The 14,956-nt window shown below is 40.0% G+C and overlaps 1 long non-coding RNA gene across 1 annotated transcript in view; it reads left to right on the top strand.

Moving 5' to 3' along the window:
* The first annotated feature begins 1,667 nt into the window (after window positions 1-1,667).
* Window positions 1,668-14,956, top strand: part of LOC124852062 — a 39,614-nt gene continuing 26,325 nt past the window's right edge. Inside the window, exons 1-2 of the long non-coding RNA XR_007032814.1 lie at window positions 1,668-1,952; window positions 2,283-2,351. This is a non-coding gene — a long non-coding RNA (uncharacterized LOC124852062). The remainder of the gene's footprint in view (window positions 1,953-2,282; window positions 2,352-14,956) is intronic.

Below are 14,956 nucleotides of genomic sequence, written 5' to 3'. Positions count from 1 at the left end.
TTAACCATCCCCCTTTATCTGACAATAAACCCACTTTACCCTAACACCTTGTTTTCTGTCCCTGAGATCAAGTCCAGAAACAAACAGACCTGAACATTTACTCCTAATTTGACATGCATGTTTACGATATTAGATTTTGTGCATCAGGTGGTGCATCCACGAATGGAAATTACATTTGATTGTCTTCATCAATACTGCACATGTGATGCTCAATATTTTCAAATGACATGGGCATTGAATGTGGGGTTTTTTGGACACAAAAATTAATTCATTACTTGCACTTGCTGACGACAGCAAATCACTGACCAGATGGCCAGATATGGCTTTTGTGATCAGGGCAGGATATGTGACCCAGAGAAAAGAGAAGGGAGGAGTGGTCACTCACATCTGACCGGGCTGGATCCGCCGTCAGGAGTCCCAGAGAGCAACATGTTACAGAGACTCATGAACATGACATGTATTTAACAACTGGCAATTTAATTCAAATGACAGGCAACATGCTACATGGAAACGCAGCACTCAGACGCCGGCAGTTGCAGCCCAGCAGGAGCAGAGGCATGAGGCAACGGAAAGCCCGACTGCGTTCAATCCTTCCCACTGTTTGTCATCACTGGACACACTGGGGGCCTGACAGAACTGTTTCTCAGCCATATGACAGCCTCCAACTCTGTGATGCAGAAATGTGCTCATGAATCTTTCCTCCGACAGATCCAGCCAAATAATATTAATATTTATTTAAACTTCCACAGAAATGTTGTCCTTACAGCTAAATGCTTGGAGGAAGTCAAAGGCAATATTTTAATGAGCCTTCTGACATTAAAGAGAACTTCTATCCTTGAATACTTGTGCAGGATTATATCATCAGTCTATGGTGTCCCTTGCTTTCTATACGTTCAGTGGAACTTGTGAGTTAGTACTGTGGTTCACAAACTTTTTGACTTTTTGACTTTTTTTTTACACCCCCTGTCACTGCAGTTTTTAATCAATCAGCAACAATGGTAGGGGATACAATAAATACAAATACATACAAAAATTAAATAAAGGTCAGCTTCAGTGCGTGATTAAACTCTTGTTTGTTTATTTTCCCTACATCATCTTCATCGTCATCATCTTCATCATCATCTTCATCATCATCATCATCATCATCATCATCATCATCATCATCGTCATCATCATCATCATCTTCACCTCATCATCATCATCATCGTCATCATCATCATCATCGTCATCATCATCACCTCTATCAAGGCCCAACAGTCCCCTCTAATTCAATCAAGCTGCACCAAATTGCACACACTCATAGATATTAGTTTCATAATCATGTCAGATTTTTTTTCGAATAAATGAATTATTCTCTGAGAAATTTAAAAAATGTCGAAAAACATCTCTGAGTTCTTCTATGACCCATAAAACATCTTTCCCCCAAGTTTTGTGGTAAACAATTCAGTTGTTTTGTATACAAGCTAACTAACTAACTAACTAACGAACGAGCGAACGAACGAACGAACGAGCGAACGAACGAACTAACTAACGGTGGAGATCATAAATAAACAGATATTTCCTTTGGCCAGTCAGAGGACGGGACTGTGGTAACCAATCAGAGGGCAGTGTCAATTGTCTTTTGACCCTTATGCAAATGAGATGTGCGCGGGTCCCAGGAGCCCAGGAAGTGTCCGTGGTGTGAACATGCACGTGCATGGCACTGAACAGCGGATCGTGTGACAGGTTTGTGTTGGACTCAGCGGACTGACACGTGCTCGTGAGGGTCTGAAGTGGTAACTAGACAGAACTAGTTGTAGTTAGTAGCAGCAGCAGCTCGGTTAGCAGCCAACGCGGCCTGAACACATGCTGGAGGTTAGCCTGTGGAGGACACGGCCGAGGATCCAACTTGTTTGTGGATAAGTTCACCTGGAGGAAGACGCGGACTCTTTTCTCTCAGAACAGGTCCTCAGGTGAGTTTCACTGCGGACTGACGCCGTCCGATAATGGAATCCCATGGAAGCTAGGGATGTAACATCAGAAGTGGGGGAAAAAAAACTTTGCTGCACATAACAGTATATTCCTAGAATCTATAGTTTAAAAGAAAACGTCAACGTCACATTTTCTGGACATATTAAATGTTACTAGCTACATGACTACATAAAATATAATTTATATTCATCGTTTATGTTCATTCATTCACTAAATTTTATGATATTAACCCCAAAAATACACTGTTGTCATTTTATTACTTTTTTTTTTTGTATGCATGTATTTATTTATTTTATTTCTTTATCTCTCAGGACAGGAATACTTCAGGAGTGAGATCCTTCTGCCCAAGATCGGCTTCAGATTTGTGCCAGTCTTATCCGGTGGGTTGTTTTTATCAGATCTTTCTCTGGATGTTGTGCGTCAGAAAGTAATGGATTTACTGACACTGTTGTGTAGAGACTCTTTTTATTTGGTAATACAATACTATCATTTTCTAAAGACGCTATTGTTCAGCCTAATGGAAAGTAGATTACTATAACACAGAGGGAGCACTTTGTTATTCTACTTTTAATTTGAAAATATCAATGTAATGAAAATATTGCAGCAGAAGATTTTGCAGTAGCAGTTTTGAAAATACTGAGTTACGAACTGGAGGAACAGCTAATTAGATTGTCCATAAATGCGCCTTGATTTCAAAACCAGCTTTCAACATTTTCCAAATCAACATCTTGAGGTATTTATTAACACGTTTCCCAGAGCAAACGCTGAGATGGTGGCAAGACAGAGTGTGTTGATAATTGCATCGTGGATAATGGACAGAGCACATTGCAGGAGGTGCTGGACCCAATGGGCCATGATAATTAACCCAAAAATCTTAATGGCACTGGGCAAAATGATCCTCTGACTCACATATAGATATTTAATGTTTCATTTCAATAATGATGGGAATGCAAAATGCCAAACCACTAACTGTCAAACTTTTGCTGCTGTTGTCTTGTAATTAGAGGAAACTCTAACGGTCTTAACAATTTCCCAGTGCAGCCTGTGCCAGCATTCAGCCCTTTCATGAGGAAGTGGAGACAAGGAGGGGAGTTGTGTGTGGAACAGAGCAGGACTGCACATTGAGGACTTTACAATTAAGGCAGCTCTTGGCATCCACTGTGTGTGAATGTTTATCCTTTTGACAATTAAAGAGTAACAAGTCACAGCTGTCATCCGCAAGTGAGCCAAAGTTTGTGTTTTTTCCCCCCGAAGAAAGAAAAACACTTTTATGTAGCATGAACGATCTATTTCCAAAATCCCCACACAGTCTGGATTTTTCTTCCAGTTGTGGCCAGATGGACGAATGAGTGGGCATCTTGTAGAAATGACAAAGTGAACCGCAGCGGCCTTACACAAACACATTAGTCAAGTTATTCTGACCACCTCGCCTCTGTGCAAGCTTGCTCTACACAGCTGAGAAATCCCACTTCAATTTCCTTCCTGGCTGCTTTAACCCACATAGACACCGGAGGGAGCGGTGATCAATACACTGTACTTGGCCATCATTATCAAGACTTATAACCCCTTCAGCTTAGGCCCCATTAAATCAGAGGACCCCATTCTTCCCACCCAGTGTCTCACCGAGACTCTAGAATCACATTAAGGTCTGATTTACGTGTCTTTAATGACAGGCCCCCGTTAATTAGCTGATGGTGCAGAAATGCAGCTTCTTCCGAGGACGAGGACGCCGACAACCATCGAGGGCTCAGGAGGATGTTTGCTTCCGGCCACTCTGAATCTATCATCCCTATCAAGCCGCGCTCACATTGCAAAGGCAGCTTCCTCTTTTGGCTGCGGCCATACCTCATATGTTGAGAGATGCCAGAGGCAATAATGAATCGTCGCTGAGATACGGGCTTCACTTTCAGGGTATCGGCTTCCTGAGGGTTTTGGTCTGCGGCCCCCGTCTCTAACTTCCCTTACTTGAAAATACTCGCTGTCAAACTGTGGACTCCGATGACATCTTCCTCGCTTGTTTTGTTCACAATCCATTGGTTCCAGCCTGAGAGGCTCTCCATATCATTAGCAAAAAATAATTTGGTTAGTTTAATGGAGTGACTTAGACTAACAAGTTGTTGCAACAAGAGTACCCTGAAGTGACTTGAGATGTATTACCACAGTAGTAGCAGCTGCTCATTAGCTCCTTGCAGTGTTATTGCAGTTAGGCTCATAAGAAACCTGCATAATATCCATGCACGGCTGTAAAAGAGAGACGGCTGATAAATTGCATAATAACCAGATTAGCAATATGTCATGCTAAGCCCCTGGCAAATGGCAAGGGAATTGGGAAGATTCTAGCCTCCCTGTGAGATGAGAACGATATAAATAGAAACCTTGAAGCACAATTTGTCAAGTTACATGAGCAGAAATGCGTCCCCCCTTTTGCACCCCACCCCAAATATGTAACGGTCCTTTGAAGCATATTTCATCAAGTCATTATGGAGATGGTGATGCGTTTGTGAAAGCACTGACAAATATCGGGTGTAAAGGTCACGTTCATTTGAAAAAAACTCTGCTTTGTGATCTTTATTTCATAGTGTGTGACAGCAAACTTGCAGCAAAGGCATTACAATTTTTAATGTGACAAAATCAAACCCTGGCTATCGCAGAGTGTTCTTTTGAATTACGAGGGGATTTTATGTCAGTATGTTTAAAATTATCATATTTTCAAAGCAAGGAGTGGAGTTGGATTTTGCACTTGTCTGCTGAACATTTTGGTCCCAGATAAAGTTGCCACAGTCTTAAAATGTGATTTAAAAACTTAAATTATTTTTTTATTGTAATGAAACCTATTTGTTTTGGTTGAAATCCAAACAAGAAACTGTACATGAACAGAAGATCATTTCCAATTAACAACCTAATTCCTCGCAACACAAAGTGATGTGGCAGTGACTTCAAGAGGAGGCACAGAAAGAGCATTTAGCCTTTGGCAGTTTGCTGAAGGAAAATATAAACAATCAATCTTAATTTATTCACATGACAATATGTTATGGTAAAGGCATGCAAAGCTCCCACGACTACTCATACACATCTTTCTTCAGTAAGCACTCCTGAATAAGAGCCATTGTGAAAAAGGACATACTTTTGGATGCTTTTGAAGCCTCTTGAGCATTTTGAGGAGGTGTTTGATTCATGGAGCTGACGTGTTGTCGTGGACGCTCACTTTACTTCTTGTTAATTCTCTGCTACTGATTAACAGTTGCTGATTTGCTCAGGTATATTAAAATGAAGGTGTTGTGGTGGGGAAGACAAAATGTAATTAACTTGTATTCTATTGAAATATCCCTGACAGCAAACAAATAGTGCCACCGTTAAACGAGGTGTGCAGGGGAAGACAACACTATTGTGTCTATAACACCAAAGAAATGATGGAGAGTAGTAGCTGCTTGGGAAAATACATGTACAGACCAATTTGATGTTGTTGAGCTTATGTCTAAGGTATCAACAACCTTTCCTTTATTTTAAGCTATAGTGGCTTGGCTGTACTTTATACTCTGTCCTCTGTCTGCTGGTTGGTTGATCCACCACTTTTATCCAAACTGAAATATCTAAACAACAGGTAGCTGAGTTAGACTCTCGGCACAGAAAGGACGGAGTACTCTCAAGATGCTCAGCAGCTATAGGAACAGATAAAGACACACATTTTATGTAGAAAGTCTTGGTGCCTGGCAGAGGAAAACTTACTGACTCTGATGATCCCCGAACTTTTCCCCTAACACCACCGGCAGTTTGACTTTTGTCGTGTTTTTAGTTACACGTCTCGACAACTCTTAGATGGGCTGCCTCGAAATTTGGGACACATCCACGGTGCCCTGAAGAAGAATCTAATGACTCTGGTGAAGTGCCAACCTTTCCTGTGGTGCCCCCAGCAGGTCAAATATGTCACATGTCAACATGTTGGATGGATTGGCACAACAATTTGTTCCAACATTCATGGTTCGCAGACGGTGACATTTGTGGTTGAAATTTGGAATTCATGTCGCCTTTGCTCCCAGATTGTGGTTATAGTCCAGCTGCTGACCACACGGATTACACACACATCTAAACTTAAAATATTTGAATTGACCATGACAACATTTTTGTATTGATTGATTCACCTCTTTACCTTCTCTACTGGGTTGTGAATGTCGTGTGGTTTGCTGCAGCGTCTCTGCTCTCTACAGGGCAACAAATGAAAAACGTGTGTGTTCCAGTGACGTTGCGAACAAGCCGAGCCATGAATTTAGAACAGGATATTGGCTAGAGGGGAGCTGTTTGGAAAGTAATTACATCAAAGGCTGTTGTGGGAATATTTGCCACACAAAAATTGCTGCTGATGATATGCGGGGCCCCACAAGGCAGTAATTAGGAACTCCTGCCTTATGGCCAGTGTATTGTGGCTCTCTCTCATGCTAAACAATTCTTCTTACATTTATGAACCTGTCAACTTATAGGAGCTGCACTGAGAGCAGAAATCTGTCCGTGTGGACCACACGTCACTTACTGATGCCCTGGAACATAAGTTGTGTGCTGTGTCTTTTAATCATGATATAATTTTGTGTGAACATTTTAATGGACTGCCTGCCCACAACATTTATGTAGTCAAGTAATGTGGTCAAGTGAAATGAGTAATGTCACTGCAACCTAATCTCCTATGACTGTTTACATGTGCACTGGTATCCCAGTTATTAGGCCGTGTTTACATGGAACATTGAGAAATCTGGTTATTCATATCCCCATATACTTGATAAATACATGTATCCCGCTGACAGATAAAGGTGCTGTGTGGCCTGGCATCTGTGACGTTTAATATAACCATTGTTGCAACAATAGGGCCTACCGGAAATTTTGATTCCTTCACGGTGGCTATTGAAAATGACGCCGCTTTGGCTTATACGTGCTTAGCTTATTAAATGCCAACATCACGTTGTGGATTTGGCCTATCCACTTTATTGCCAGGACTGTGAGATGAGAGCGACAGTAAATATCAATGTGTCCTCCACTTTGGCCGGTGTCGTGCTGTGGGTGAAGAAACGCAGCCCTGACTGGTGGGATCTGGTCGTCATCAGGGAGTCATTGCAGATGACCAGGGCATCTTTTTACGTTTTTTTATGTATTGCCCAGCTCTAATAGTGTCTATCACTCTGAGATAAAATGAAATTATTGCACATAAATAATGTTGATAACAAATAAAAAAAAAATATTTTGAGTTATGCTTTTTAAAATTAGTTTTATGGGGTTAGGGCAAGGATGGGGAGAATACTTAGGGGGGTGGAAATGAGAATTCAGTGCATAAAGATTGTCTAGTTTGAAAAGCAGAGCAGAAATTCTACCATCACCATTTCCACCAACCTCTGTTGGCCCACACACATCGTTCATACTATGATGTGCTGAGACAGCACACAGTTGGCAGTGAGTCATGACAAATCAGGGAACTTAGACAAGCGCTCATTCAATTAGTGACAAGTTTGATTTTATTCCACAACAGAAAACTCAAAGTGAAAACTGCCAAACTTTGACTGTTGCATCACTTTGCAATCCCACTGCTCCAGTGTGGTCTTCAATAATAGTCTCCTTTTCTCCTTGAAGGAAATGGTTATTGTGTGGGAGGAACAAAGTCCCAAAGCACAAATTATGTGTGTAACACTCAAAATATATGTGAGCAGCACCCTTAATATGCTACATGAGGAGATCATGACCTTGTTTGATTTGTGAAATCGAACAATCTTGTCGCGACAAGTAATTACTACAAGTCATCAGTAATAATGAGGGCAGTGACATCTGTGCATGTGGCTAAAATGACCAACCTGTAGTACATTATTTGTGTGTGTTTTTATTTAATAGCATAGCTGTAAATGCTGCATGAAGAGGAATACAGTCTGCTCAGGGCATAGGTTATGACTTCATAAACTGACAGGCCTCCGTAATAATCCCATTTGCACGACATAAAATATGATTTTCATTATCCAGAGAAAATGGTTTGTAGTTGTGCTTGTAAGGAGACAAAAGTGTAGTGAGATCTTTCAGGGGCTCAGTGTGCATTGATCCCTGTATAATCTGAGTGTGGATGATTCCACTGTATAAACTTGGAATCTGTGTTAGCTGAGCGGGAAAACACCACGAGGTCATGCACTTATTCTGCCAGCACTTGATACAGGGTTGGAAAATTAAATTGTCGGCCCTGTCTTCGTGAGTTGTGATTTGCGATTCGGGGGGGGAAAGAGCACGTCCCTTAAATTAGAGAGAGCAGATGCAGTGCAGATATTACTTGTGCTCTGACTGGTTGAAAAGGGTGACCTCTAATACAACTCCCAGGAAGTTGACGCTGTCTCTGGCTGACTGCAGCTTTGTTTGAAACTTTCTTCAACGGTCAACGCCTGAATCAGCAGCCATATTCGTGGAAATATCTAGTGCGGTGTAACAGATATGCATCCGAGGAAATGCGTAATTTCTTTTTGTGATTATACAATATTGGTCAGGACAGTGAAAGTGTTGTACTTAGCCAAACTGAATGTTTTCAAATACCCCCCCACACACAGTCAAGCAAGGTTAAACACTTAACGTTGCTCCGCTCATCTGTGGTGCCTCCTCCGATGCCTCACATGGGTGGTAACAGGCGAGCCCACAGATTTGTTGTTGTTGAAGACTATAGTTGCCTCGTTCAAAGTTGACAAATGGTCTTATATTTGTTATGTCTATGGTGAAAAACACAAGATTCTTCCACACGTTGCTTCTCAGATGCTTTGCTGTCCTGATTGTCCGCTGGGGACGGCTTTACTCGCTAGAGACCTTGATTTTTGTAACAAACCAGTGAAACAATACTGACTTACTTTACTGGTATAGGTCAAGAGAGAAAACGTAAAATACATATTCTTTCTGCACAAATTATTTAGTATTAACTATTTTGCACTTGTGTTTGCATCAGCTGTATATTGTGTTTTTAGGTTGTTAATTTGAATTGGTCTGTAGAATAATTGACTGTGTCGTGTCTTTAGATGTTGAGCTACTGTGAGCACTTTACAACATGAGGGTTCCATTCATCCCAATATTCCATCTGTACGCACATGGTCTCATTATGTCTTTGTATGATCCAGTGGCAGCAGGTTGTAATTAGATGATGGTTTATTGAGTGGGCACACCAGCATATCGGTACATGTAATATCTAAAGAAGGCTGAGTATCCAATTATGCGATATTGTAATTAAAGAAAGCAAGGAAGTGTATTTAACATGCTTAATTCTTAGCTCTTCAAGTGTATCCATACACAGATAAACAGTAGGTGGATAATCTTATATTGTTGTGGCCTCATGGTGTGATCAATTATATTCGGTATTTTTTTCCATTGTCTTAAGCATAAAGCTTGATTTAGCATAATTCTAGCAGATATGTGTTTTCCATCATATTTGTTTTAATGAACCAAATGATTAAAAACAGGTTCAGATGGTAAATACAATGTCCAAGGAAACACATGCTTGTTGAACCTTTAGTACAGACGATGTGATTGTCACAGACTAGAAAAGTTAAAGTTACACAGATTTTCATTCTCTGGTTATTTCCTTTGTTTTCAAACAGAAATAATGAAATATTAAATTAGAAGCTTAGTTCTGTTTGTTTTGGAAATTATTTTGAATTTCACAGTTGGTGAGCATAAGGATAATAACAGAAGAGATCTTTGTTTTCCTTTTTTGGTATGAAATAAGGACATTAAAATGTGCCTTAAATAAAAAGCACAAATTTTATTTTTATTTGATGTGTGTGTATGTGTGTGCACAGGTGTACCAGAATAACACACATACGTGGAAGTGGAATTTGGATCTGTGTACAGGAGCAGATGTTTTCTCAGGGGGTGTGTGGCGAGCTCAGCAGTGTTTGGAAAAGGATGCACGCTGTGCTCACTGTAATTGGTGCATATGTTAAAGCAATTCCTTGCTGAGGTCCCTCGTGCAGTTTGTTATCCTGCATCCCCACCTTCTTCCCGGTGGACTGAAAGCCAGGTCGCTCCACGGCAGACATTGCAACTTGCCCACGGTGACTGAAGGGAATGCAGGAAGATAGATTACACTCAAATGCATCATATTCCCAAAGCAATTGTTCCTTTTGAGCTCGCCATCTATCGCTCTGTTGTCAATAAGCCTAGAAAAATTGAGATCGATGCCAGACTCTATGTGGAGAGGGCCCGACAATAGTCCAGTCAAAACAGAGACAGTACCAAGTCTACATGAGTCCAAGAACAGAGGCCAAAAGAAGAAAAGACAAAACCTCCACAAACCAAGTCCACCTGTGAAAGTCCAGAGCAATGGAGAGAACCAGACCGGCCATTACACCAGCATGTCACTAACACCTGAGATGTTAACTGCAACAAAGGACCCACAAGCACAAAGGGAGGGAACCTGCCAACAGGACAACAGAAAGAGGAGGTGGAAGATAAAATAGAAGTATGATTTAATAAAATAAAGAGTAGAGTAGGATGATGAAATTGATGATTGTTTTATTGATATTTTACAATGATTGTATTTTTTCAGTATGTTTAGAGCATGGGCTGGATGGCTACCACAGTTCGGAAATACCGCCTTTGGTCAATCTGCTTATTCAGTTAAAGTAGTGGGGATGTTGAATTCTACACCTGCAAAACTGTCGACTCAATGTAAACTGTTGCAATATTTAAAACAAACCTGAAGTCAACACAAAAGTGTCACCACCAATGACAGGTTTGTATTTAGTGGACCTTTATGTATTGTGGTGCCTTATGCAATGTTATTTTCACATTCATGGCCCTTATGTATTGTACATGCTTTATATTATTATTATTATCATCATCATTTCATATATACAATGAGAAGGTATACAGTAGATAAAGGCTGTGCAGTGTCTTTACAAAGCACGTTGTTGTGTTGGCTTCAGGGCTACAAAACAAATTAACGTGGTTTTGGACAACATGCACGGGTGAAAGTGGGAGAGGGAGGAAATTGGAAAAATAATGGAGCCATAGTATGAACACAACAGGAACATAAAAAAACATCATATGCAGTAAAGCAATAACAAGCCCAAGTTCAGCCTGAGTTTAAATGCACAGCGATGGGATCTCATAAAATTCTGTCTTTATGTTCATGTCCTAAAACCCCCAATGGCTGGTTCTCACTGTGTGGATGTACCGCACTAAATGGCAAATTAATGTGGGATGATTATGATTATGGAACATTTGGAGGAAAAAGATAAAACAATCAACAGCCGAGCTGTACACATACATACTGTACACACTGAGTGCGACATGAGACAAACCGTGGCCGTCTCCCTCATATTGATTTGCCAGTGCGGATGATCAGCAAAAAATCTTTTATAACTGCTACTAATATCCCACATGAGATTTATATAATGCCCATATTCCTTATGTTTTTCATTGAGGCTTATAGCAGCTGGCTGGTCATGAAGCTCCCTCTGTGCTTGTCAGATTATAGGCAGCCTAGACCCTGAAACCAGGAGGCTATTTTTAGACTGCTAATAAGAATTCATTTAAGGCGGCGCCTTCAGTTGAAACAATATGTTCAGTGAGCGAGCCAGAAAAATGGGGGAGAAAAGTGAGCAAAAATGATTAACTACCTACAAGTCTTTGTTTGACTTCATAAATAGGCTGACACAAGAATAATAAAAAATGGATCTGGTTGATCTTTTCCTCAATCATTAATGGCGTGCTGTGGTTTTCAATCGTGTCACACTTGAGCTACAGCAACTGTAAGTGTCTGTGATATCAAATAAATATTTCAGGCTCCAACATGATAAGGCCCTCTTCCTCTGTGTCGCCTGTGCGAGGCTGCTCTTTTATACCAGATTCCTCTTTGCACCGAGACGTCGTGATCTGTCTCTGACCCAAAAGCACCATCTAGATGCGCTGCAGTTTCACACACTGTGCCCAGCTGTCATATGTAGTCCAGCCAGACACATCTGAGCATGCACTATTTATCACACTATCCACAAAGGCACTTCCATAGACGCAACTGTTGCAAACTGGCCTCATGCTTTCACAATAAATACGGCATTTATAACAGACCTTGCTGTACACGCATGAACAGGTTATTCTTTAGCCAATAGAATCGATATTATTTAACTACATTTGGATTTTAGTGTTGGTACAGATTCAGAGAAAATTGTGTATATTCAAATAGTTTTTATAGCACAATGATTTACTTTTTTTATTTTACTTTAATACTTTAAAACCTGAATATCCAACCATAACTGTTAATCGCGGCAGTTATTATTTCTCACTAAAAAACTGTTGCGTATATGACGACACAGATCAAGACAACCACATCAGTAAAGGAGGGATCAATTGAAAGTGGCTTCACTGCCTTTAGTGATTCATTGTAGATTGGCATATCAGGTTTTAATGACAATCCCCAGTGGGGACTGAAGCATTTTCTCTTTGAGGTGGGAACAGTACCAGACGGCGTTGGCGTTCAGTTCCCTCCCCATCGTAAAGGAAAGTTACGAGAGCGGCACTGTGCTTTAAAATGACCATAAACACAAGCTAATGATAGTCAACAGGAAAACAGGAAAACAAGCAGCGGGAAGAATTTGTTTCTTTTATTTATTCAGTTTTAAATTGTCCCACATACAGTCATGTTGTGAAATACCACCCAATAAAGCAGAAAAAAGCATTTATTGCTTTCATATGCATCATCTGATGCATCATTCAAGTGTTGCAGCTTTTGAAAAACAGTTCTTCGTAATCAGCCTCTCACAAGGTGGGTTTATTTAAATACTTAGTAAGTAACCAGCTGTTAAGATGATTTGAGGCAAACAATACAAACTAATGAATTGGTTATTATGAGTATTGGATATCGTTTTTTTTTTTTTTCTGATACCATTGTTAAATTTTGAAATGGTTCCAGTGACTAAACCAGAATTGATGCTATAACCTTAAGAATAAGCAAAAAACGACAGCCACTGATAAGAATGGCTTTTTTAGATGCAAATGCAAGTTGATACTTGAAATGTAACTTAACAGTTTAAAGTATACTTGTCTTAAATTTACAAATGTAAATAAGTGCAAAACTCAATTAACAATTTAAGATTATAAAATCACATAACTAATACAGGCCAGGTACGGACAAACCATTTTGATATGATAGTTGGCTTGGCTGATTATTTTACACTGCACAGTTTACAGTTTACATGAAATGTTAAACATTTGCTGTATGTCCCGGTGTCCGAATACTTTTGCGTGAAATACAGCCTCACTTTCAACAGTTTGACTTAAGGGTTTTTGTTGTTGTGTTGACTTGAGTTTGAGGTAGCATGAAGCTAACTGAAGGCTAACATTACGTGTTGCCATAGCTGTGTCGAGAGTGTGATAACACCAGAATTAAGTCTAAAGTGATCTACACACACCGGGGGGTTATGTTGCCGGTAAGCAGGGCAACTAATTGAGTACAGACCTCCGGCACCAAAGTCTGCGTTGTCCAGGAGTTATCATTTAGATTGACCTTATCGTTAACAGAAAGTACTATTGGTAAGGCCCACAGTGCAATTTGAATAAATCACCAATACAGTCCAAACCTTGTATTTTTTTTTGTCTGTTTTCATCATGCTAAAGTTAACAGAGTTGTCATTGCTGGTTACTTTGATATTAGAGGCGACAAGAGCTGAGGTGTCAGCAGCTGTTAAGTTGTAAGTACAAAGCTTGTCATCATGTCAGTCTAATTGTCGTGTGCAGCTTGAACAGTGAATGCCGGATATAGTAACAGTCCACTGAGACAGCGAAGAGAGGAAAATTAATTGAGGGAGGGAGATACAGACTAGAAGTGGAGTACGAAACGTAGAAAAGAAAGTGATCATAATACAGTTTTTTGGGGGGGTCTGGTACCCACCTGAGACAAATTATGCCAAAGTAAAAAAATATTCAAGCTATTAAACAAGAAAGAAAAAATAAATTAAGGATTTAAACTAGGTCACTACAGTAAATGGCTGTTAAATGCATCTCTGTTAAATTGAATTATAGCTGCCTGTTTATGCCGCTGATGAAGTAAAGTAGAAACTGTTTATTGTGATCAGATATGTCTTGGTCAAATTAATCACTATAAGCAGATGATTATTTCTTATGCAGATTGCCATCTTATCAACAATTGTGTGTTTTATTTTATGAATCTAAATCAATGGAATGGGCACATCTGCCATTAACTACTTTAAAGATGAAATAAAACACTTTTCTGTGGCTTCTGTGGCTCCAAATCCAAATGGCCAGAGTGAACAAATTACACTCTACTCACGTAACACATACCTGCTGCTGTGGGAGAGCGGGGACGATAGGTACGCACTGTAAAAGTCCCTAAACGCGAACAGAGCAGAGAAGGTACAGGAGGGCAAAATAACTCGCTCAGCAATGGCAGTGTGAGAAGAGTAAGATATCTCACTCACGCACACGCACGCGCACACACACGCACACACAGTGAACTTATGCTAGGGGAGCAGGTGGGGACAGTCACTGTGGCAGACAAAAAAACCTTAGTAATAAGTTAAAGCCTCTGCATTAGACAGCCTGCAGTGGCTACAACACTAACATTTCTTTTTCATATATTTAATGAAAAGACCTAAAATGAGCACTGTGGACATCTTAATTTCTGTTTGCTCATTATTTAAACAGCATTTGTGTAGGAAAGATTCTGCCTCATGCTTTTTGATGCATATGAGGGGTTTATCACTGTACTACAGTATGTGTTCAGATATAATATTTTCTTTCTACCACTGAATAAACCACTTGTTTTATACCTCAAGTAGACAAAGATAGAGTCCTCTTTCTTTGAGAAGTCTTCTTTCTGGTCTAAACTTAATGCCAAAAGGATTCTCCCGACATTTTAGGTTTTAAGGTAGATCATTTAGACTTTTTAGGACTTTCATTATAAACTACAAGAATATAATCTGATTAGTTTGTCTGAAAGCCTTTGATCGAATTATGAATGTGGGATCTGACA

Source organism: Hippoglossus stenolepis, chromosome 1 (assembly GCF_022539355.2).
Source record: "Hippoglossus stenolepis isolate QCI-W04-F060 chromosome 1, HSTE1.2, whole genome shotgun sequence".
Classification (NCBI taxonomy): domain Eukaryota; kingdom Metazoa; phylum Chordata; class Actinopteri; order Pleuronectiformes; family Pleuronectidae; genus Hippoglossus; species Hippoglossus stenolepis.
This window is presented reverse-complemented; position numbering and strand designations above follow the sequence as displayed.